Raw genomic sequence first — 23,481 nt, forward strand, 5'->3', positions numbered from 1 at the left:
GGGTGTCTAAAATATCCTCCAGTTTCAGAGTGCCTGGCTGGCTCAGTGGGAGGAGTGTGTGACCTTTGACCTCAGGGTTGTGGGTTCAAGCCCCATGTTGAGTATAGAGATTACAAAAAATAAATTTAAAAAAATATCCTCTAGTCTCTCTCATCTTAAAAATATTCCCCCCTGAGTCCCCATTTCCTGTCTCAGTACTGCTCCTTTGGCTCTCCCCCCTTCTCAAAATCAAATTTTGTGATGAGTTGCCCACACTTATGTTTATTTCTTCTCTTCAACTCATTCAAAAATGGCTTTTTAAAGTTTTTTTAAATATTTTATTTATTTATTTGACAGAGAGAGTCACAGCAAGAGCAGGAACACAAGCAGGGGGAGTGGGAGAGGGAGAAGCAGGCCTCCTGTGGAGCAGAGAGCCCGATGTAGGGCTTGATCCCAGGACCCTGGGATCATGACCTGAACCAAAGGCAGACACTTAATGACTGAGCCACCCAGGCACCCCTCACTGCCTTCCCTTTAAGATGATATTCCTCAGGACTCTGTCTTGGCCCCTCTACCCGCCCCCCCTGCCGTGTACTCCTCCTGAGCAAGTCCGTCCATTCCCATGGCCTCAGTCTCCACCACCTCCCAAAGCCGTATCATTTGTTCAGTGTTCTCTTGACCTCCAGACTTCTGTGCCCAACCTCCTACTCAAGCCCATGTCCCACATCTCAAACTCAATGTGAATCAAACGGAATCATCTTCTCCACGAACTCCTCTTCATCCTGTGTTCCCTCCTAGGGAGAGGAGAGGCACCTCCAGTGCCACCAGCCAGGGGCTCAGGTCCCAAACCTGGTCATCACTCTTGACATGCTCTTCACATCCTCATCAGGGAGTTCTCTCAGATCACTTCCAAAAGGTCTGTCTCACCCTTTGTGTCCTTCCCACCGTCACAACCATGGTATAAGCCATTCTCCTTTCTCCTAGACAGCTGCGGTAGACCTTGAATGGACCCCCCTCTTCCCGTTGCCAGAGGGAACTTTCTAAACCCAAAATTGGAATATGCCACCCTCCCACTTTTTTTTTTAAGATTTTTTAAATTTATTTATCTGAGAGAGAGAGAATGAGAGACAGAGCACAAGAGGAAAGAGGGTCAAGCAGACTCCACACTCAGCGGGGGAACCCAATGTGGGACTCGATCCTGGGACTCCAGGATCATAACCTGAGCCCAAGGCAGTCGCTTAACCAACTGAGCCACCCAGGGGTCTGTTACCCTCCTACTTAAGACCTTTTGATGGTTTTCCATTGCCCTCAGGATGAAGTTCAATGCCTCAACGGGGCCTTCATGACCCTCCTTGCCTAACAGGTCAGCCTCATCCCTTGCTGGCAGTCGGTCCTCGCCGCTCTCTGCTCAGCTGCCCTGAATTGCCTTCAGAGCATCTCAAACACACCAGGCTCTCATCTGCCGCTAGAATCTTCCACATGCTGTTTCCCTTCCTGGGACTCCTCTCTCCCACCTTCACAGACCTAACCTCTCAATTTCAAGTCCCAGCTAATTGTCACCTCCTCGGTTGGCCCTGAGCCAGGTTAGCATGCACTTTAGAAGACTCCTCACAGGTGTAATTTGAAACTACGGCAGCTGTAAAAACTGAGTGAGTAGACTTGCCTACCTTGTGTGCTCTGTAGCCTCAGGATGAACTTGGTTTCTGGCACACAGTAGACCTTTCATACATAGTTATTGAATAAATAAATAAATAGATGAGAGGCCCCTGAGCCAAGCCTGAAGACCAACTATGAGATGGATCAATGAAGCTGGGACTCCACGGTTGCTAACCCTACGTGGGACAGGCCCTCTGATGCCCCGGCCTTTCTGTAGGGTCACCTGACATGCTTCTACCAACAGAGATTTGTGGAGTCAGCTGGGGCTCTCCGTAGGACACAGAGGGGGCTGGAAAGGAACCTTCCCTATTGGAAAGGAATTCCTCTCAATTATGACCTAACACAAGTCATAATTAAAATCAGCCCGCCTAACGTTTGTCTTTGCAGGGTAACGAGGTCTGCTCCCTCTATCAATCCTGAGAAACCTGTGCTCAGGGCACGGAACACAGGCGGCCTCCAGCCCTGGAGCATTAAATTAAAGATGTAGGCAGTCTGCTGGAAACTATTAAAGTTATCTCAGATGCTTTTCCCTTGGAAATAAGGAGACGCTTCTGGTTTTGATTTTTAGGTAGCCGGATTGGTGGGTTTGTGCACAGAAGAGGGCCTGGGCTGCGGTTTCTACCTTCTTCCGTTTGCTCTCCATTCCCCCTTTTTTTTTAAGAGCGTAGGAAAGGGGCAAAAAGGAAGAGCCTTTGGGAGAGGATGACAAACAAATTGAAGAGTTCAGGAAAAATGAAACCATCAAGGGTATGGCAGCGGTGGGATTCGAACCCACGCCATCGAAATGACTGGAGCCTAAATCCAGCGCCTTAGACCACTCGGCCACGCTACCGCCCGTCACAGCCCTTTCCACTGCAACTATATTAGTTTAATGACGTAGCGTCTCATGCTCCGTGGCCCCACCCTCTTGGGTTTGCGCATGCCCAATATGAGCCAAGTGTTCCTGCGCTTGTTAAGGTGTCTTGGTCCGTGGCTCCCTTCTGCGTCTTGGAATCATAGTACTTTTTTGATCGGCACCAAAAACTGCGGTCGGAACGCAGCACTAAAAGGGAAAGAAGAGTTCCCAGCTGTTAAACATTAATATGCAGTCCTCACGTGTGTGTGCGTTGGATTTGCCGTGCGCGTCGTATACTGTCTGCAGCCACGTGGGGGCGGTACCGCGCTGTCCCTTCCTCCCTTTCGGGGCTGGGGGTCCCGCGGGGAGCATTGCTCTGTACAGAACCCGGCTGGGACCCCATCTTACGGACTCGCCATCCCTACTCCAGGTCAGCTCTGCAAGCCCTAGGTGGCCCCATGGTCCCTGCCACCGCGAGGTGAGAATCACCGGTCCAGGTGAATGTTGTTACAATGAATATTGTTACGGATTATTAGCATATTGGGCTCCCTCAAAGGTTCCTCTTGTCTGCCTATTAGGAAGGGAGAAACTGAAGTGCAGAGAGGCTAAGTGACTTGTCTCAGATGCCCCAGGACCCAAGATTCCCCTCCCAAGACCCAAGACCCAGGTTTCCCCTTCTGTGCAGGCTATTTTAGGGTTTTCGGTTTTTAATGCAATAAATACAGAGCAAATAAATATACAATACGTAAGTACATAGCAAATTTCTATCTGCCATCACCCAAAATTAATTAACATTTTGTATATTTGCTTCAAATGTTCTCTAATAAAAAATACACTGAACCCTATATATAGATAAGATTCAAGTCTCTTGATACTCTCAAGTTCGATTCCCCTTCCTTCTTCCTCAGGAGTCTTAGAGCCTTTTAGTCCACTTTTTTTCTAATTTTACGTACTCTTAGGTGTATCCATTTCCTTGCATGTTTAAAGAAAATAACAAAAATTCAGTATAGCAAAGATACGCAGGTGGGTGTGGTAACCTGAAATACCCCCTCAAAGATGTCCACATCCAAATCCCCAGAACCTGTATGTTACTTTACGTGACAAAAGGGACTTTGTTAGTGTAATAAAAGATCTCGAGATGGGGAGATTATTCTGGACTATCCAGGTGGACCCATTGTAATCAAAAGTGTCCTTAGAAGAGAGACACAGGAATCAGAGAAGATTTGAGGACAGAAACAGAAGTCCCCAGTGATACCGCCACAGACCAGGGAATGCACTAGAAGCTATAAAAGATAAGGACACAGTTTCTGCCCTAGAGCTTGCAAAAAGGAACACAAGTGCCTGACACCTTGATTTTCAGCCTTCTGACTTCCAGAACTATAAGAGGACTGTGTTGTTTTAATCCACTAAATTTGTGGAAATTGTTAACAGCAGTCATTGGAAACCAATACAGTGGATAAACCAGCCCATGGGCTTGGGAATCACACAGCCTGAGCTTTGACTAGCTGTTCTCCCTGGACCTGTTATTCATCCCTGTAATGGGGTGATAATAATACCCACTTCACAGGATTGCTGGGAGAATCAGACTCATTCATTCTGCAGATATTCCTTGAGCACCTGCAGCAGGTCAGGCACTCTTCTGGGCAGTTGGCTACACTGGAATGAAGCGGAGGAAGATTGAACGTGGTAATGTATGTCATGCACTTAAAAGATTTTTATTATTTATTTGACAGAGAAAGAGAGAGCATGAGCAGGGGTGAGGGGCAAGGGGAGAGGGAGAAGCAGGTTCCCCCCTGAGCAGGGAGCTGGATGTGGGACTTGATCCTAGGACCCTGGACCATGACCTGAGCCAAAGGAAGATGCTTAACCCACTGAGCCACCCAGGTGCACTCTGTGTCATGCACCTGGGATGTGGTAGTGGTGACTCCAGGGACCTAAGCTCTCCTCGCAGTACCGCAGTGTGCTCACCACCAGAGTTCTTGCCTGGGCGCTGACTACTTGGTGGTATTATTCCATGTACTTCTTCCTACCCCTGCCTTAAGCAGGTGTTTGAGTCTCTCCCAGGACCATACTGGGCCCTGCTAGAATGTCATCTCCAGATCGTCTTGTTCACCCAAGGTTATATCGCCAGGACCTAGAACAGCACTGGCCACAAGACTCCTCCTCGTACTGGTGGTTTTGTATGCTTGGTTAACATCACTCCATCTTGCTATGTGGACCCAGACAAAGTCAGAGGCAAATGCTTCTTGCTGGAGATGCCCAACACGAGAGCTCATAGAACTTTTGTCTGGACGTGGCCAAACTGTGGTCTTTTCTTCTGGAAGATCACCTGCAGCTACAAGCAGAAACCTATTTAGGATTCCCCCCCATCATGACTCAGCATTCTCCTATAGTTGGACCATGTGCTGGGAGCAAACTTTCCCCACCCCAATTCTCTCTGATAATTTAATTCAAGTGAACATTAATCCTGCACCTACTAGGCCTGATCAGCCAAAGAGCAGGTCTTCGAGGAGAAGGAGAGCTGCTTCCAGAGCTGCCTAGAACCCTCATGCCAAAAATCCAGTGGGAGCAAGGCCATGAGCTCATCTGCTCCACTGAGCATCTCTCTCCCGGCCTGTCTGGCCTCCCACGGACGTGCTGACTCGGCTTCTCTGGGGATTGATGTCTTCAGGGTGCTGTTTGGGAGAGGGCAGCTTCTGTGCAAAGCCAGCCCCAGTCAGGCAAGGGTGGGGAGGCTACCGAAACCAAAGCAACTGGACTGTTTCGTTTTGGCGTTCTGTTTCATTTTGTAAAAGTTCGGGTTTTGAAGTGACATTTAAAAATAACTTTTGCAAAAGTAGTATGTGTTCCTTGTTGAAACTTGCACCAAGAAGGAGAAGCACAAATAAGAAAATAAAATCACCTTTAATTTCTCTACCTAGTTAAACTCTGTTAACGGCTTTAGTAAAGGAAGGTGCTTTTCCTCTGTGTAAATTTGAAATGTAGGGGCACCTGGGCTGGTTGTCAGTAGAGCGTGCAACTCCGGATCTTGGGGTTGGGGGTTTGAGCCCCATGTTGGGTGGAGATATTACTTAAAAATGAAATTAAAAAATAAATTGGAAATGTAACGTAAGGCATCCTCATTGTAAATTTTTTTCTTTTTTTTTAAAGACTTTATTTATTTGACAGAGAGAGACACAGCGAGAGAGGGAGCATAAGCAGGAAGATTGGGAGAGGGAGAAGCAGGCCTCTGGCTGAGCAGGGAGCCCGATGCGGGGCTCGATCCCAGGACCCTGTGATCATGACCTGAGCCGAAGGCAGACACTTATTGACTGAGCCACCTAGGTGCCCCATACATTTTTTTTTCAAACGTCATATCACATGTATAAAATGGAAGGGAAATTTTCTTGCTCACCACCACTGTCCTTTACAACGGACTCCCACAGCTCACAAGCACCCACTGTAAAGAGTAATCTTGAGCTGTCCTTCTGGATCTTTTCTTAGGCAGATGTATGGGCAGATGCCTCACTCTGATCTTGGGGTTTGCTTTGCAGAAGGCAAAGGGAGAAATGCACTGCTCAAAAGACACAAGTGTGGTCATTTCATAACTTCTGTGAGTCTTTCTATAGCTACACACAGGCCATTTGATGGTTCTGTGATGCGTGTCACTTTTTATGCCTTGTAGGCCTGGGACCTGAGCCAAGGAGGTGAGCTAGGGAGGACTTCCAAGCTGCTGCTTTAAAGCATCTCACTGCGGTTCCCAAGAGCTTGTGGGGTGGGTGATGAATAGTTGGGAGACAGGACTTGTAGGGCCAAGAAACTACTCTCTATGATAATACACGATGGATACACGTCATTATACATTTATCTAGACTCATGGAACATACCACACCAAGAATGAACCTTAATGGGTGATAATGATGGGTCAGTGTGGGTTCATCAGTTGTAACAAATGTACCACTCTGGCGGGGGACATTGATAATGGGGAGGCTGTGCCTGTGCGGGGACAGGGGATATATGGGAAGTCTCTCTACCTTCTGCTCAATTTTGCCATGAACCTGAAATTGCTCTATAACCCCTGTGGACACGGCCTCCTGTGAACAGATGGACCTGATCAGTGAACACCTGAGAACCATTTCCCTTCTGTGGCCTATGTGGCTAGTGTGGTTCCCCAACCCCTATGAGCCTGTATGAAGATTATACCCATCTCCTTGAAGTTGGGAATCACCACGTATCTGTAACAGGGCCAGTGTGCGTAAGAGCTGGAGTACTGTTTCTGGTGACCTTTCCTCTGCCACCACACTGCCAACTCCGGGGTGAGATGGAGACTCCATGAGTACTTTTTTGGGGGGCTTAACAGCTTTAATGTGGTACAATTCATAGACCATACAATATACCCCTTAGAATGTATAATTTCAGTGGGTCTTTTTTTTTTTTTTTTTTTTTTTAGTATATTCAAAGTTGTGCAACCATCACCACAATTAATTTTAGGTCATTTTCATCACCCCAAAAAAGAAACCCCATACCCACTAGTAGTCACTCCCCATTCTCCCCGAACTCCCTTCCCAGCCCCAGGCAACCACTAATCCCCCTTCTGTCACCGTGTATTTCCCCATTCTGGATGTTTCACATAAATGAATTTTTTAAAAGATCTTATTTATTTACTTATTTGAGTATGAGGGGGAGCAAGCATGCAGGTGGAGGAGCAGAGGGAGAGGGACAAGCAGACCACGCAGGTGCTCCTCTTTTGCCCATTTTTAAATTGGGTTCTTTATCTTTTTATGATTGAGTGACAAGAGCTCTCTATTCTAGCTATGAATCCTTTATCAGATACATGATTCGTGAACATTTTCTCCCATTCTCTGAATTGTCTTTTCACTTTAAAAAAGTATATATATAGTTGACACAAAATCAAGGGGTCCCTGGGTGGCTTAGTTGGTTAAGCCTCCAACTCTTGATTTCGGCCCAGGTCACAATCTCATGGTTGTGGGATCGAGCCCCGCATTGGGCTTGTGCTGGGCATGGAGGCTGCTTGGGATTCTCTCTGCCCCTCTCCCTCTGCCCCTCCTGCCTGTACTGACACTCATGCTCTTTCTCTTTCTCTCTCTCAAAAAAAAAAAATTATATGTATATATATATATATAGAGAGAGAGAGAGAGAGAGAGAGAGTGTTGACACAGTCACAATGTTACATTAGTTGCAGGTGTGACTTTTCACTTTCTTGATGATATCTTTTGCGTCTTGTGGGTTATCGAGTCCTGTGGATTACTCTGGTGGGAAAGGGGGGAAAAAACCCTGTCAGTGGGAAGAGGGATTTTCTAACAGAGGCAGGAATTTTGTCCCTCCGAGCTTGAAGAGATGTTTGTCCATGTGAGAGAAGGAAGGGGAGGTTTTAGGACAGAGGAGCAAGGCTTGGAACTGGAGCATGCCGAAGGGTTTATTTTTCTTCTTGGGTGCTGTAACATCACTGGAATGGGTTAATCTTTTCCCTCATATATTCTTTTCTGTTACCCAAACTCTTCAATAAAGTCTGAACAGCTTAGTGTGATGGTTATAGGAGGAAGTTAAGGACCAGGCAAAAACCAAGAATTGATCTGGTCCACATCTCCTTGCTGAGACCACCCAGGGCACCTGTCTTCCTAAAGCTACTGGAAGCGATGCCTACTTTTTCCTCAGGGCTCCACTCAAATGTCATTTCTTCAGAAGAGCCTTCCTGAGCAGGTTTGTCCGTGACATCTCTCATTGCCTGCTACGCTTCTCACTCATGGCGCACCTGCAGTTTAAATGGCATGGCATAATGACCATGTGAGAAATTGCTGTTCTTCCTTTCTTACCCCATTAGACAGCTCTCTGAAGACAGGCCTTTCCCCCCAACTCCTAGCACAATACTTGGCATGCAATAAGAGGTTAATAAATATTTGCCATAAGAATGAATGTCCAGGGCGCTTGGGTGGCTCAGTTGGTTAAGCGACTGCCTTCGGCTCAGGTCATGATCCTGGAGTCCCGGGATCGAGTCCCACATCGGGCTCCCCGCTCAGCGGGGAGTCGGCTTCTCCTCTGACCCTCCCCCCTCTCATGCTCTCTCTCTCAAATAAATAAATAAAATCTTAAAAAAAAAAATGAATGAATGTCCAGAAACCCTAGGCTTAAATCCTACCAGCTCAACAACTCTCTGGAAAAGAGAGATTCTCTTTTTTTTATGCTTGCTAAAAAAGATTCAGATTAGTATCTCATGGGGCTACAGGGATGGAATATGCTGATTGGCCAGGTCTTATCATGTGTCCAGTCTTGGCCCCAGGTCAGTGGGGAGGGCTATTCTCACCGAATGAGAATAGGGTGGGCTGGTTTCCTGAAGACTAATCAAGATCCTCATGCAAAGAAGGGGGACTTCTGCTGGGCAGACAAAAATTACAGAGGCTCAGAGGAGTTAAATAACTTGCCCAAGGATGCAGAGCTATAAGTGGTTAAGAAATACAGTGAGGTTTTTGTTTTGGTTTGGTTTTTGTCTGGTTTTGGACTTGGACAGATTAGCTCAGAGTCTGTTCCTGCGCAACTTTCCCACAGTCAGAATTTCAGGTGCAATTTTGTCTTGACAAAAACCAGAGGAGTTTTCCCAAGATGACTAAAGGAGCCAACACTTCAAACCAAAATATCTACTAGCTCTTGTATTTTCCAAAACTTGTAGCACAGAGGCCAAAGGATAAAACACTGAATGATGGGTTTCAAGACCATTTCATTTTTTTTTTCATTCCCCCCACCACCTTATGAGATGCCACCTGTATGTCATCCCCCTCTCCAAGCTGCATAAACTTGAACCTGCTCCTCACAGAGGCCATAGCAGCTGGTAAGCGGAAGGCCTTTGGTCTCTGAGGGGAATCTGTTTGCTGGGCTTTACCTGGGCAAAGACTCAGCATGCCCTCCAGCTCTTAAAATGTAGATATCCTTTGCCAAGAGGAGTCACCTTAGAAATCTTTTGGGCAGGGATGCCTGGGTGGCTCAGTTGGAGAAGCCTGACTCTTGATCTTGGGGCCTTGAGTTCAAGCCCCATGTTGGGTGTAGAGATTACTTAAGTAAACAGCCACTTAAAAAAAAGGGGGGACTCTTTTGGGTAAATCTAAGACCCTCAGTTTTATGATCCGTGAAATAGAGCTAATGCAACCTACCTCACAGGGTTGGTGTGAAGATAGAGTGAGATAAATCACTCAATAAATATCACTTATTTTTATATTTGAAATAAGAGTTGTGAAATTTCTAAAATTTTACTAGAAAAGTATCTGGAAGGATATAATATCAACATGTTCACAGTAGTTATCATTAGTTTTATATCCTTTACTCCTTTATACCTTTCCATATTTATCCATCCACTGCAGATATTTATATTAAGGATTTAGCAAGTGCCAAGCCCCATGCTGAGAGTTAGGAATACGGTAATGTACCAGAACGGTAAGGAACGTCTAGAGGGGAAAGTAAATAATTGCACAAATAATTTTTAATTGTTATAAGTGCCTAAGTTTTTACAAAGCACAAACTAGAAAAAAAAAAGCAATATAAGTTTACGCATGGAGATTTAATGAGATGGATTTCTAATGATTTCGGAAAGGACTTTTCGGATTACCCGCCCGGCGGGCGCCCCCTTCGCGGGTGGGTGCTAGGCCCTCCCGTCGCATTAGGTGGGGACGCGCGTGTACTCAGCAGGCGGCGAGGCGCAGACTCAGCGCGGAGGCCGAGCTGGAGCCCGGGGACCCCGCTGGCGGCTGCAGGAGCGCTGACGGGCCACCGGGGGGCGGCCACGTGAGCGCCGCGCCGCGCTGCGCCGTGCGCCCGCCGGACCAGAGCCCCGCCCCTGTCCGCAGGCTTGTGCCCCCGGTCCAGCCCGGATCCGACAGACGCCCAGCGCTGCAGCTGCCCCAGCTCCCTTGACTGTCGCCTGCACTCCCTCCCCTGGCACGCGTCCCCAGCGCCCCGGGATCGTTCCAGCGGCCCAGCGCGCCCCGGGATCGTGCCGGCTGCCCCCGCGCCCCGAGATCAATCCGACCGCCCTGCGCGGCCCCCGCTGCCTCCCCGGAGCGCCGGCCCGTGCGCCCCGCTCGCTGCTCCCCGGCACTCTCGGGGGGCCCGCCAGCCCTGCACCCTGGAGCACCGGGCCGCGAGCCTCTGCCAACTCCTCTGGATCTTCGCGGCCGTGGGCAGCGGCTGCAGTGCCTGTCCGCCCGAGGGAGGTGAGTGCGGGCGGCGAGTCGCCAGGCGGATGGGGACTGGGATCCGGCGCTGCAGGCCTTGGGCGCCCCGGTGTACCGGCGCCTCGAGCGCGTTGGGTTGGGGCTTGGAAGTGGGGTCGGAGGCGGCGCAGAAAGAGCGTGGGGGGAGGGCGCTGCTTCTCTGGTTTCAACTCTTTGGGGCTCAGTGTTTGCTTCTGTAAAAGGGGTGGGGGGAGTCATGCAGATTAACGGCAGTGTCTGTTGGGAAAACACTTGGCACACAGTCGGCCGGGAGAGGCGGTTTGGGGGCCTCCGCCCGGGGCTCCTCGGAACCCGCACAGGGTGCCGGCAGCGCTGCCTTCCTGTCTCCTGCAGGGCCCCTAGTCGCATCCCCTCCCCTGGCCCCTGAACAAGAGGCCTGAATTCCTGGAACCTCCAGGACAGTGTAGACGCGCCCTTGCTGCATTGTTGGCTGCGGGAGGGAGTTTGGGTGTTGGCAGGCTCCGTTGACATGTGCGCCAAGGGCTGGGCATTGATAGACGAGTGGCGGCGCGGAGGTGGAGGCCTCCCGGGTAAGTCCCGGCCTAGATCTGTCTGTGCGGGGAGCCAGCCCAGCTGCGTCCCTAGTAGGACAGATGGGCCGCATGGGAGGGGGCCGCTACATCTGCTGTGGGGAGACTCTGGGAGCCTGACTTCTGGGTCCTCGGCCCTGGGCGCTGCCTGCCTTGGGGCCACAATTTCAGCCAGGAAGTTGAGTGACGTAGTCCAGCCCTCTGATTTTTACAGAGGAGGAAACCGAGGCCCAGGGTTGTCAAACAGCTGACTAATAACGCAAGGTGCACCAAGCGTGGACTTGTAGAGCAAGCAGGTGGGAGCCGGCCATGCCGGCCGTGAGGATGTGTGTGGAGGGGGAGGTGCCTGGGGAGGCTTCCTGGAGGAGGTGATGTTTGAGCTGATCTGGAAAGGATGCCAGTGGAGGGAGGTAGGGCTTAGAGATAGCGTATGCACACATTCATTCCTTTGTTCATGCATTAGTTTAACAAATATGATAAGCTTCTCGATGATGTGAATTCAGGTGTAACATAGTTGGGATTGCCATCCCCCCTCCTTTGAGTTCCCTTCTCAAAGAGGGGAGTGTGCAGGGGTCCCAACTTCTTCTGCAGGGGTTGGGGCAGGTAGGAAGTGGGGGCCTGACGATCACTTGAAATGGTCTCAGATTACATAGGATTAATTGTGTACATTCTATGATTTACGGTTTGTCTTCTGTGCTTTTGGTGACAACACTACTTTTTGACTGATTAAGGATATAGCCCTGATTATTTATTTATTTATTTATTTATTTATTACTTTAAAAAATATTTTATTTATTTGACAGAGAGAGACACAGCGAGAGAGGGAACACAAGCAGGGGGAGTGGGAGAGGGAGAAGCAGGCTTCCCGCCGAGCAGGGAGCCCGATGTGGAGCTTGATCCCAGGACCTTGGGATCATGGCCTTAGCCGAAGGCAGACGCTTAACGACTGAGCCACCCAGGAGCCCCGCCCTGATGTTATTTTAAACAATTTTTAGGGGCGCCTGGGCAGCTCAGTCGGTTAAGCGTCTGCCTTTGGCTCAGGTCATGATCCTGGAATCCTGGGATCAAGTCCCGCATCCGGCTCCCTGCTCAGCGGGGAGCCTGCTTCTCCCTCTGACCCTCCCCGCTCTCATGTGCTCTCTCTCTCTCATTCTCTGTCTTTCAAATAAATAGATAAAATCTTTAAAAAAAATTAAAGTTTTTAATGTATCATGTGGAAGAGATGGCCGTTAGTCAGCAATACACTCGTTCTCCTCTTTCTGGGGTATCGCCTGGCTGAATTTCTCAGGCTCCCTTACGGTTTGGTGGCCTACATGACTGCATTTGGGCTGATGGAATGCCAGCAGAAATAGCGTGTGCCCCTCTCAACCTTGAACCCTAAAAACCTCTCACCTTCTCTCCCCGTCTTCCCACATTTACCAGTGGATTTGGAGGGCTCGGGATGGCGGGGGGCCGGGGCAGAGCTGGGCCCCTGAGAGTGACTATGGAGCAGAGCCCCCCTTTCTGCATCCCCTGGGGATCCTTGTCTGCTGAAGAGAATGGGGCTCCAGTAAGCTCTTTGGAAGGCCTGGGGCTGTGCATGGGGCTTGTTGGCTGTGGCCTTCCCCTCAAGGGTGATCTGGCTGGGCTGTTCCAACGGGGAGGGTGTCTTTAGGCCTTTTTTCTCACACTGGTCAGATTCCCCAAAGAGGTCTTGTCCGGTTTTGGCAGGATTGCCAGTTGCCGGGACACTGAGAACAGTGTGGAAGAAAGCTGAGGGTCAACAGCAGAAACTTGGATTTGTTCAAGCTCCTTCTCTAGGAGGTCACTCTTTCTGGTCTGGTTCTTAGAGCCAAAGCAGAAAAAACTGATGGTCAGAACTACATCCAAAGTAATGCCGGCCAGACTGATTAAAAAATAAAAGTTTTTGTGCTAGAGAGATCAGTTCCACTGACCAAGAAGCTGCAGACTGTTGCCTTAGTAAACTGAAAAAATGAGAATGTTCTAGAAAGTGATTATGGTGCCCATCATGGGATGAAAGCGACTTGGATTTTTTTTTTTTTTTACGGTTTTTATTTATTTGAGAGAGTGAGCGAGCACATAGGGGCAGAGGGAGAGGGAGAAGCAGACTCCCTGTTGAGCAGGGAGCCCGATGCGGGCGGGGCTCAATCCCAGGACCCTGAGATCATGACCTGAGCCGAAGGCAGATGCTTAACCAAGACTGAGCCACCCAGGCGCCCCGCGGCTTGGATTTTTAAATGTTGGCTGGGTTAAACCCTTGTGGCTAAAGCTGATGGGCACAAGCAAGAAGGCTTCAAAGGAAGCAGCGAGTCACTAACACGCTGATAATAAAATAGGAGATGACAGTCTCTGGGTCCCCAAAGTCCCAGGGCTGGGGACACCCAGAGAAGCATTTTAAATGTCTAGAAAGTCAGAGGGTGGACAGTGTTCAGTTCTTCAGCTATGACATTTTCTACACCTAGCAAGGACTCCACAGGGAGTGCCTGGAAAGCAGGTGGCTCAGCTGCAGAGAATTTCTCTAGGCCACTGGTTCTTGAACTTTACTGCACATCAGAACCACCTGTGAGTTTGTTTAAACACAGATTGCTGGGCCCACCTCCAGAGTTTAATTCATTGGGCCTGGAGTGAGGCCCGAGAGTTTGCACATCTAACAAGCTCCCAGGTGAGGCCGCTGCTGTTAGTGATCCCATGACCCATTTAGCAAGTGGTGGCCGACTGGATTCAGCCTACATTGGCTTCACACCCAACTCCCCCACTTTCTAGCCATGTGATCTTGGGCAAGTCACTTAGCCTCTCTGTTCCTCAGTTTTCTTAGGATGAAGCTAGTAGTGCCTGCCTCGTGGCATTCGGGGGGGGGGCTTCCTGGAGGAGGGGGCATCTAACCTGAGACCTGAGGGATGACCAGAAGAGTTGGCCAGGGGATGGGTAGGGAGGGCAGGCCAGGCTGTGTGCCAGGCAGACCAGGGAATGGGCTTCGTGTCCTCCAGGGAGCTGAGGGGAGCTATGGTATAAGTGCTTTGTAAGTGATACTGAAACGCTGCGAATCTGTTCTGTGCTGTGTGTCTCGAGGCAGGAGTGCAGCTGAGGGAGAGTTGACCAGGGTGTGGAAAATGGGCTGCCTGGAACCATCAACAGTTACTTCTGCCTACATTCCATGGGCCCCAATGCGGTCACATGGCCCCACCTAGATGCACAGGATCCTGGGAAATGTAGTCAGGGCAGGGGAGCGTAAGTCTACGGTGGAGAGCTGTCTGTGCCACAGGAGCTTTTTCTGGCCCTTGGCCACCTCTCCTTCCTCTTCTCCACTTTCCTTGCTCTGCTCCACTTTGTTGGATGAGTGCATTTTACAGATGAGGAGACTGAGGTTCAGTAATTTGCCCAGTGTCACTCAGCTAGTAGTCGCAGACACAGGAGTAAAACCCAGGTTTGCTGGTCCCAAAAGCCTGTTGGGCTAGATCCTAGTCCTGAGTGCTTTTCGAGGGCCTCCTTGTGATCTAGGCTTTCCCTGAGATCCTCAGGGTCTCAGCTGTGTCTCAGGCTACCTCACCCCCAGATGCCTTGTAATTATAACTGGATAGTCCCTCCATTGCACGCCTGCAATGCCCATGATATCAGTAGAAATTGCCAACTTTTCTCTAGTTACTCATTCATGCAACATGCATCTACGGAGAACCTGGTGTGTGCCAGGCATTGTGCTCTTGGCTGGGAACTGGAGAGGAGTAAGACACGGCCCCTTTTGTTCCAGATGCTCACATGGTCTGGCCACCGAGAGGCTGTATAAACACAGAGTTCCCCTGAGAAGTGAGACATGGTCTGACCTGCCAGGAGTACAGAGTGTCCTGGGTACATGAGAAGGGTGCCCAGCAAATGACTAAAAATGAAAATTCAAGCTCTCTTGTGCATTTTGTGAATTGAAGCTGTGATTACAATATTTTGTGCTTTGCATTTTTCTGATTTTTTTAAAACAATACAGTTGCCTCAGAAAAATGTATTTTTCTGATTTTTTTATTTTTTATTTACTTATTTTTATTTATTTATTTTTTAAAGATTTTATTCATTTGCGAGAGAGAGAGAGAACAAGCAGGGGGAGAGGCAGAGGGAGAGGGAGAAGCAGACTCCCTGCTAAGTAAGGAGCCCTATGCGGGACTCGATCCCAGGACCCTGGGATCATGACCTGAGCCGAAGGCAGACGCTTAACCCTCTGAGCCACCCAGGCGCCCTATTTTTCTGATTTTTTAAAACAATAAAATTGCCTTTGCTCTATGACCGTTTTGTATGCACAAAACACAGTGGAGTGCAGTTTTTATGAGCTTCAGCAGAGCAAATGTTGACTTATCTCCTTGGGTTTGGCTGGGGGTGCTGTTCTCATTGGTGAGTAAGCTAATTGCTTCAATTCAAAAGAAATACCAGAAATGGTATGCTTGGAGGTTTGCTTTTAGGGAGGAGAGGAGGGAGAGTGGGCCAGGGAAGGCTCCTTGCCCTTCCTCCAGAATCATTCGAAAGCGGGGACTCTGGGCACTATTAACATGCTGAGCTGAATAGTGAATTCCGTGTTGTGGGGCCTGTCCTGTGCACCATAGGATGTTTAGCAGCATCCTTGGTGTCTACTCACTAGACGCCAGGTGTACTCGGAGAGTTGTGACAACCAAAAATGTCTCCAGACATTTGCCAGTGTCCCCTGAAGGGCAACATTGTTCTAGACTGTTGCTAGACTACATTTGTTTCCTATTGCTACTATAACAAATCACCACAAACTTGGTGACTGGAAACAACACGAATTTCTTATCTTATGGTTCTGGAGATCAGAAGTTCAAAAGTCAAGGTGTCAGCAGGGCTGGGTTTCTTCTGGAGACTCTAGGGGAAATCCGTCTCCTTGCCTTTTCCAGCTTCCAGCGTCCCATCAGTTGGTACTTTTGAGCGCCAGTTCTCTGTCAGGCACCACATGTCTGATCTCACTGACTCGTCAGATGTCTCCTGGGGTGGGTGTTAGCTGTCCTCTTTATCACAGGTGGGGATCCTACCCAGGGGAGACTTTCTGGAGGGAGTAGAAGTTTGAGCTGGATTTTGAAGGGAACCAAGGGATTTGGCAACAGTTAGGAGAGGCAGTTCAGAAAGAGGGTCCCCTCGGGGGTGCAGGGGCTGGGAGGTGAGAGTTTGGTGGTGAGTGGTGACTGGTTCTTGAGAGGGCGGGGCAGGTGGAGGTAAGATGCAGGGAGCTGACAGGTGGGCATAGACATCTATAAATCAGTCCTTTTATTCTGACATTCTGACCTAAACTATTTTTTCTCAATAGTTTAAGTAAATGTTTCTTTAAAAAAAAAAAGATTTATTTGAGGGGCACCTGGGTGGCTCAGTTGGTTAAGTGTCTGTGTTGGGCTCAGGTCATGATCCCAGGGTCCTGGGATCGAGCCTGCATTGGGCTCCCTGCTCAGCGGGGAGTTTGCGTCTCCCTGTCCCCCTGCCGCTCCCCCTGCTTGTGCTCTCTCTCTCAAATAAATAAATACAATCTTAAAAAAAATTTCAGAGAGAATGCGTGTACAAGTGGGGGGAGGGGCAGTGGGAGGGAATGCCCAAGCAGACTCCCCGCTGAGTGGGGAGCCCAGCCCCGGAGCTAAACCCACAACCCGGAGATCATGACCTGAGCCAAAACCAAGAGTCTGATGCCCAACCGACTGAGCCACCCCACACCCCTAAATAAATGTTTCTTCTTGAACACCTTACCACATGCCAGGGATACAGACATTAATAAGGCACTGACATGAGCTTGACTTCGTAACCTCTGATGCTGCACATTTGTTACTATCCCCACCCCCAGTAAATAAATAAAACCTGGCCTGGAAAGTTATCGATTAGCACTGTGGAGCCCTGCTCAGTGCCAGCCCCTGTGGGGGACGCAGACTCCGGGAGGGCGCGGCTTACCCTTAGAGCAGGGCCTTGGCTCCTAATGGGGAAGCTGGTGATTCACAGTGGGCCCTCCGGCTGCAGAGTGCAGGCCCTTAGCCACTATATTGGGCTTTGATTTTTGTTAATATTTTTTTCACAAGCTTTATTGAGGTATAATTGACAAATAAAAATTGTACATATTTAAGGTATACAATGTAGATGATTTGATATAAATATGCATTGGGATGTGATTACCACAATCAACCTAATTAACATATCTATCACCTCACCTGGTTACCATTTCTTATGTGTGTGAGAGCAATTAAGATCTATTCTCAGGGGGCACCTGGGTGGCTCCGTCATTAAGCGGCTGCCTTCGGCTCAGATCATGATCTCAGGGTCCTGGGATTGAGCCTCGCATCGGGCTCCCTGCTCCGCGGGAGGCCTGCTTCTCCCTCTCCCACTCCCCCTGCTTGTGTTCCCTCTCTCGCTGTGTCTCTCTCTGTCAAATAAATCAATGAAATCTTAAAAAAAAAAAAATCTATTCTCAGGGGGCGCCTGGGTGGTTCATTTGGTTAAGCTTCTGACTCCTGATTTTGGCTCAGGTCATGATCTCAGGAGTGTGAGATGGAGCCCCACATGGGGCATCGGGCATGGAGCCTGCTTAAGATTCTCTTCCTCTCCTCTCTCTCCCTCAAATAAATAAATAAAATCTTTTAAAGAAAAAAAAAGATCTATTCTTGGGGCGCCCGGCTGACTCAGTTGGAACAGCATGGGACTCTTGATCTTGGGGTCTTGAGTTTGAGCCCCACGTTGGATGTAGAGATACTTAAACTTAAAAAGATCTCTTTTCTTAGTGATTTTCAGGTATACAATAGAGTATTATTAACTATAGCCACCAGGCTGTACATTACACCCCCAGGACTTACTCATCTAGCACAGCTGAAACTTTGTGCACTTTGACCAACATCTTTTCCTCCACCTCCCAGCCCCTGACAACCATCATTCTGCTCTCTGTTTTTAGGACTTTGGGTTTTTTTTTTTTCAATTCCACATATAAGCAAGATCATGAAATGTTTGTCTATGTCTGGCATATTTCACTGAACATAATGTTCTCCGGGTTCATTCATGTTTTTGCAGATGACAGGATTGCCTGTTTTTTGCAAATGACAGATGGAATAACATTCCGTTGTGTATAGCACCAGATTTCCATTATCCATTCATTCATCTCTTAGGTTGCTTCCATACCTTGACTATTATAAATAATGCTTCGGTGAACAGGGAAGTGCAGATATCTCTTCAAGATAGGCTTTTCTTTCTGGTTTGAAGGAAACTGAGGACTCAAGCTAGGGCCTAAGATACCCTTGGAACCAGCCAGGTGCAGCCCAGGGCAGCCTGCCCCTGCTCCCTCCTCCCCCCGCCAAGTCCCCCCCCCCCCCCCCCCCGCGGGCTGTCCCTTCTCTGCCCGGCAGCTCCTGTCATTGCCAGATGAGAGAGTCCGTGCTGAGTGCTTTAACGTGACACCTGGGACACAGGAAGCTGTCCACATGTTATTTGTCTTATTTCAGTAAAAATTACTCATCTTTGAGGTCAGTAGGAGCAAAAGTATCTTCTGCTTTCTTATCAGTCATTTGCTGTACAAAAGCCACATCTTTCCTTCTCTCTCACGCTGAGTTGAACTCACACTAAACTGTGAGAAACCCATAGCTCCTTCTGCTTGGTACAATAAGACAGCATTCTTGGCATGGGATCTAAAGGAACTAGGAGAAGACCTGCCAGTCTGGGGGTGGTGGAGTACAGAAGGGAATGGGAAGTTCAAGGGAAGCTCAAGTCTCACTTATCACACCATGAAATCAATAGATAAGGACCCAAATAGATAAAATAAGAAATAATAGAGAAACCATATTATTTAGGGATGTGGCAATATCTACCTGAAGTAACATCTAGACAACTCCAACCGCAGAACCTGAGAGTGGGGGAGAGGCATATCCCCAAGCAGAAGCAGGTGTGTGATGCAAGGTGGCCCTAAGTCACCCTGTTCACCATGGTGCAGTTGAGGACTAGGTGGGTCCTGCCGTGCTGGGCATAGTAATGTGTGCACCAGCCAGCTCAGCGTGGACCATTTTGACTCTGAGGTGCTGGATCCTGGGAGTGGCAGGCAGGAGAATGCAGTTCATTTCTCCAGCTAGAGAAATGGGGGGTGAGGGGAGCCCCAGGGAGGACCTGCGGTCAGTGTGGCTTGGCCCACAGGCCTTGACCTGGACATTGCAAACATTGTTTTCTGTCCCAGCCACTGCCAGAGGAACCTTTAATAGTGAGACCCAGTGAGAGCAGTGGTTCCCTGGCCAGAGCCTAAAATAGCCTGTCCCCTGAGGACCACTGAAGAAGCTTGGCTTGGCTGCTAATCAGGTATCCAGGTTACCAGCATGGCTGGGGCCCAAGGCTCAGCCCGCGGTTATTTATGATGATAACGCTAGTTCTGTGAGTCAGTGCTGGCTCTGTGTTAGCGCGGTTAAGTTAACGGGGCCGGTAAAACCCTTCATCCTGGATGACAGCAAGGGAGCTGGGGCTTGGGAGGTAATGTCACCAGCGAGGAAGTGGCAGACCTGGGGCTTGAACCCGGGTCTGACTCAGAACTCTACTCTGCTGCCTCTCCATACAAATATTTTTCCCAAGGTGTGTCAGGGACTGGGAGGGGAAGATCTGGATGTCCGAGTGAGGGCAGAAGAAACCTTCTAGAGAATCCTGATGTCTTGGGAGCTGGGGTCCTGCTCCCGGTCTCAGGTTCCTCACTAACAGGAGCAGGCCCCTGTGGGCAGAGGGATGCCCAGGTCGGATGGAGATTCCTGGGAGGCCGGGGCCCTGGCTGGTGTTGGAACAGGCATCGCGGGCCTGAGTTATGGGCCAGTGAGGGCTACTTGCCTTCCTAGGGGAATCCAGCATCCTCCAGGGCCCAGTCTTCCTGGGCAAATGTGGGAGGCTCTGCCCAGTGTGGGCTCTGTATTGAGGCCATAGTTTTCCCAGGTATTGACTTGTCATTAAGAGATGTGATGTGAACTTTTTGCGGGAGAGATGGGGTTATTGGACCAGATTGAATTAGCAAGTAGTAGGGGAAAGAAGAAAATTTCAGTTGATTATATAAGTTTAGATAGCAGAGTCTGAAGGTTGTGAGTCCCCATGATGTAAGATTATGCTGCCCCAGGCTCCCTCTGTCTCATGGCTCTGCCATCCACAGCATGTGGTTTCCTCTTCCTGGTTAAAAATAGCTGCTTGAGTTCCAGCCATCACACCTCCGTTCCAGCCAGCAGGAAGGAGGAAGAATCCAGAAGGGCACATTCCCTCCCTTTAAAAACTCTTCCTTAAAGTTGAAAACAGCCTTTCTGTTTATATCCCCTTAGCCAGAACTTGGTCACATGGTCATGCCTAACTGCAAAGGAATCTGGGAAATGTAGGCCTCATTTGGAGTGGCCATGTGCTTAGCCAAAAACCAGTGGTTGTTATTAAGAAGGAGAGAACAGCTGTTGGGGGACAGTTAGCGGCGCTGCCACAGCTGCCTTAAGAGCAAATTTATGACAACGGAAAAACCATCAAACGGCTCCTGCTCTCCTCAGTTCTGGAATCTACATCACGTGCCTGCTGAGTATAAGGCACTGTGCCAGGCAGGGTCACAGCTGCTTGTCTGAAGCTCCCTTTGTTTCCCAGGGTCACGGGGAAGGTCAAGGCTGTGTGGTGGGACAAGGCCAGGGGCTGGGGTTCTGATCATAATTCCCCTGTGAACTGACTGTGGAACCTGAGGCCACTTCTTCACTCTGCTTCCCTCGCACGTGGGGGAGTTGGCGACATGAATCAGCTTAGTCAAGATCACGAGCAACAGAGCTTGGACTTGTACCTGAGGGCACACTCCTCACCACTGGGCTACACTGCTTAGAGGTCTGCAGACCGAAGCTGTGGTTCTGGCCCCCTGCCCAGCACCATTCCAGCCCCCCCAGAGGCCAGTGACCTGGCTGGGTCAGCAGAGGGTCCAGCCAAGGACTGACTAGGGCAGAGTAAAAGCACCGGGGCTGGGAGTGGCCGGGAAGGGGGGAGAAGTGGACCCAGGGCCCAGGGCAGTGTTTGGTCACAGCTGGGTCAGGTGGCTGAGGCACTGGCTCTAGCCCCTGACTGTGTCTTGCCCACAGGGTAAGAAACCAACTTTGCAGCTGACTCCCAGAGCGGGGATTTTCAAGAAGTCACTGCGGGTGGTGCATTAAGGAAAAAGAACGAAAAGAAAGGTTAAAGCAAAACAAAAATAAGCCAGATAGAAAATAGCAGAGTGCATTGTACAGAGAAAGGCTAAGTAGGGTTTCCTGAAATTTTAATTTACATTTTGGGTGGATCGAGTTAGGATAGAAATGTATTTCTCCACTATGATAACTGTTAAGAAAGAGCCAGAGCCCTTTTGGCTTTCGGCTCGGGGAGGCAAAGGTGCAACTTTCTTCGGTCGTCCCAAATCCGGGTTCATCCGACACCAGCCACCTCCGCCATGCTGCCTAAGTTCGACCCCAACGAGATCAAAGTCGTGTACCTGAGGTGCACCAGTGGCGAAGTTGGTGCCACGTCTGCCCTGGCCCCGAAGATAGGCCCGCTGGGTCTGTCTCCAAAAAAGGTTGGTGATGACATTGCCAAGGCAACCAGTGATTGGAAGGGTCTAAGGATTACGGTGAAACTGACCATTCAGAACAGACAGGCCCAGATTGAAGTGGTACCTTCTGCCTCTGCCCTGATTATCAAAGCCCTCAAGGAACCACCAAGAGACAGAAAGAAGCAGAAAAACATTAAGCACAGTGGAAATATCACTTTTGATGAGATTGTCAATATTGCCCGACAGATGCGACACCGATCTTTAGCGAGAGAACTCTCTGGAACCATTAAAGAGATCCTGGGGACTGGCCAGGCTGTGGGCTGCAATGTAGATGGCCGCCACCCTCATGACATCATAGATGACATCAACAGTGGTGCGCTGGAATGCCTGGCTAGTTAACTACAAAGGAAAATGTTTCAATAAAGGATCATTTGACAACCAAAAAAAAAGAAAGAGCCAGAGCCTCTGATCTAGAAGGCTGGCTGCCGATGGAAAGGGCTGTAAGTTCGAGCCCCATGTTGAGTATAGAGATTACTTAAAAATAAAATCTTTGTTGGGGCACTTGGGTGGCTCAGTCGTTAAGCGTCTGCCTTCGGCTCAGGTCATGATCCCAGGGTCCTGGGATCGAGCCCCGCATCGGGCTCCCTGCTTGGCGGGAAGCCTACTTCTCCCTCTCCCACTCCCCCTGCTTGTGTTCCTGCTCTCTCTCTCTCTCTCTCTCTCTCTCTCTCTCAAATAAATAAATAAAATCTAAAAAAATAAAAAATAAAATCTTTGTTTTTAAGATTTTATTTATTTATTTGACAGAGAGAGAGAGAGAGAGAGAGACAGCACACAAGCAGGGGGAGTGGGAGAGGGAGAAGCAGGCTCTCCACTGAGCAGGGAGCCCGATGTGGGGCTCGATCCCAGGTCCCTGGGATCATGACCTGAGCCGAAGGCAGATACATAATGGACTGAGCCACCCAGGCGCCCCTTAAAAATAAATTCTTAAAAAAATTTTCAGTTTTTTTTTACTACCTTTTTTTAAACCTAAGCTTTATTGAAATATAATTCACAAACCTTACAGTCCATCCACTTAAAGTGTACAATTCGGGGCACCTGGTCTCTCTGCTCATCAGGGAGTCTGCTTTTTCCTCTCCCTCTATGATCTCTCTCCCTCTTGCTCTCACTCAAATAAGTAAATAAAATCTTAAAAAAAGTGTACATTCCAATGGTTTTTAGTATATTGGCAGTCATGCCCCGAATGTATACCCAGGAGTGGAATTGCTGGATCATATGGCAATTCTGTGGTTAACTTTTTGAGGAACCGCCAGACTATTTTCCAATGTGGTTGCACCATTTTACATTCCTAGCAAGAGTGTATGAGGATTTCCATTTCTCTGTACCCTTGTCAACATTTGTTATTTTCTGTTTTTTTTTTTTTAATTATTATATCCATCCTAGTGGATGTGGCTTTGACTTGCATTTCCATAATGACTAATGATGTTGAGTATCTTTTCATGTGCTCACTGGTCATGAGTCTATCTTCTTTAGAGACATGTCTGTTCAAGTCCACTCAAGCCCTTTGCCCCTTTTTTATTTGAGTTACTTGTCATTTTATTGTTAAGTTATCTACATTCTTTATAGAGTCCCTTATCAGCTATATGATTTGCAAAACTCTGTGTTGATCTGTGTCTCTTCCAATGCTGATACCAACTGCCTTGTTTACTGTAGCTTCATAGCAAGTTTTGAATTCAGGAAGTGTGATTCCTTCAACTT

General features: G+C 48.9%; 1 protein-coding gene, 1 non-coding gene and 1 pseudogene across 2 annotated transcripts in view; 2 read left to right on the forward strand and 1 right to left on the reverse strand.

Annotated features, from left to right (window-relative positions):
* Positions 1 to 2,385: 2,385 nt before the first annotated feature.
* Positions 2,386 to 2,467, reverse strand: TRNAL-UAG (transfer RNA leucine (anticodon UAG)). The gene has a single exon. It is a non-coding gene; the product is annotated as a tRNA-Leu (tRNA).
* A 7,816-nt stretch (positions 2,468 to 10,283) lies between these two features.
* The window catches only part of EEF2K (eukaryotic elongation factor 2 kinase), a 60,382-nt gene continuing 47,184 nt past the window's right edge, over positions 10,284 to 23,481 (forward strand). The window contains exon 1 of the mRNA XM_028090384.2: positions 10,284 to 10,668. The gene's annotated coding sequence lies outside the window, so the exon portion shown is untranslated. The remainder of the gene's footprint in view (positions 10,669 to 23,481) is intronic.
* On the forward strand, positions 21,610 to 22,153 carry LOC114198759 (large ribosomal subunit protein uL11 pseudogene; annotated as a pseudogene).

Source organism: Eumetopias jubatus, unplaced genomic scaffold, assembly GCF_037043125.1.
Source record: "Eumetopias jubatus isolate StellerSeaLion01/CBP00866 unplaced genomic scaffold, mEumJub1_p1.0 scaffold_12, whole genome shotgun sequence".
NCBI lineage: Eukaryota > Metazoa > Chordata > Mammalia > Carnivora > Otariidae > Eumetopias > Eumetopias jubatus.